Raw genomic sequence first — 912 nt, forward strand, 5'->3', positions numbered from 1 at the left:
ATGTCCACTGCTACCCCTGCATCTAAGGATTTGGTGACCTGGTCATAGAAGGCCACCAGGTTGGTCTGACAGGACCTGCTGCTAATGAACCCATGTTGGTTGCCCCTAAGCATAATCTGCCCCCCTGGCCCCTCGTGGATATGCGCCAGAATAATTTTCTCAAAAACCTTGCCCAGGAAAGGTCTCTGGATTTGTTCAGTATCTAACTGGGACAGCAGCTTGGATGAGAGTTATGCTGAAGCAGGCCTTCCTGTTGGATTAAGGAACTGTTTCCAGGAGACAAACTGATCTTTTTCTTACAAAGTATGTTGTCCACTGCTTGTAGATAAAGAAGTGGTCCTTGATATTTACACTTGCCTCTGTTGCTCCCATGCTGCCTACTATTGTTCTACTCCAGGTTACCCTTGAAGATCACATATAGAGCAGCAAAACAACAGCCTGGTCACTTACTGAGGTACCATTTGGCCTGGCTACCCATTTTGTCTGATTCCAGGTATGTGGGTTAGAGGAACATTCAAGGAAGCATAATATGGTTGGGATCCTACCTGTATTGCATCTCCCTTCCTACCCCATCCTGGCCATGGAGATCAATGGCACGCTCGTGCTGGCTGCCACTGGATTTGGATGTCCTATGACTGAAGATGAAGCATCCCCAGTGACATGGGGGAATGTCAAAGGGATGAGGGGGTCCTAGGCTCCACTGTTTTCTTCCCTCTGCTTCAGGAAACATAAAAAGCACATTGTAAACCATCTGTGCCTCTCAGGCATTTCTTGGGTGAGTGGAGTGAACAAGGTGAATTACTTCTCTGGCTGGAACATCCTAGTTCAAGTTGACCTTTGTCACCATCTTGCATCTACTGTAAGGTGTGTGTGTGTTTTATAGTTTCATAGTTTCTAGGGTCAGAAGGGACC

Source organism: Gavialis gangeticus, unplaced genomic scaffold (assembly GCF_001723915.1).
Source record: "Gavialis gangeticus isolate Ggan-Ray unplaced genomic scaffold, GavGan_comp1, whole genome shotgun sequence".
In the NCBI taxonomy this organism is placed as follows: domain Eukaryota; kingdom Metazoa; phylum Chordata; order Crocodylia; family Gavialidae; genus Gavialis; species Gavialis gangeticus.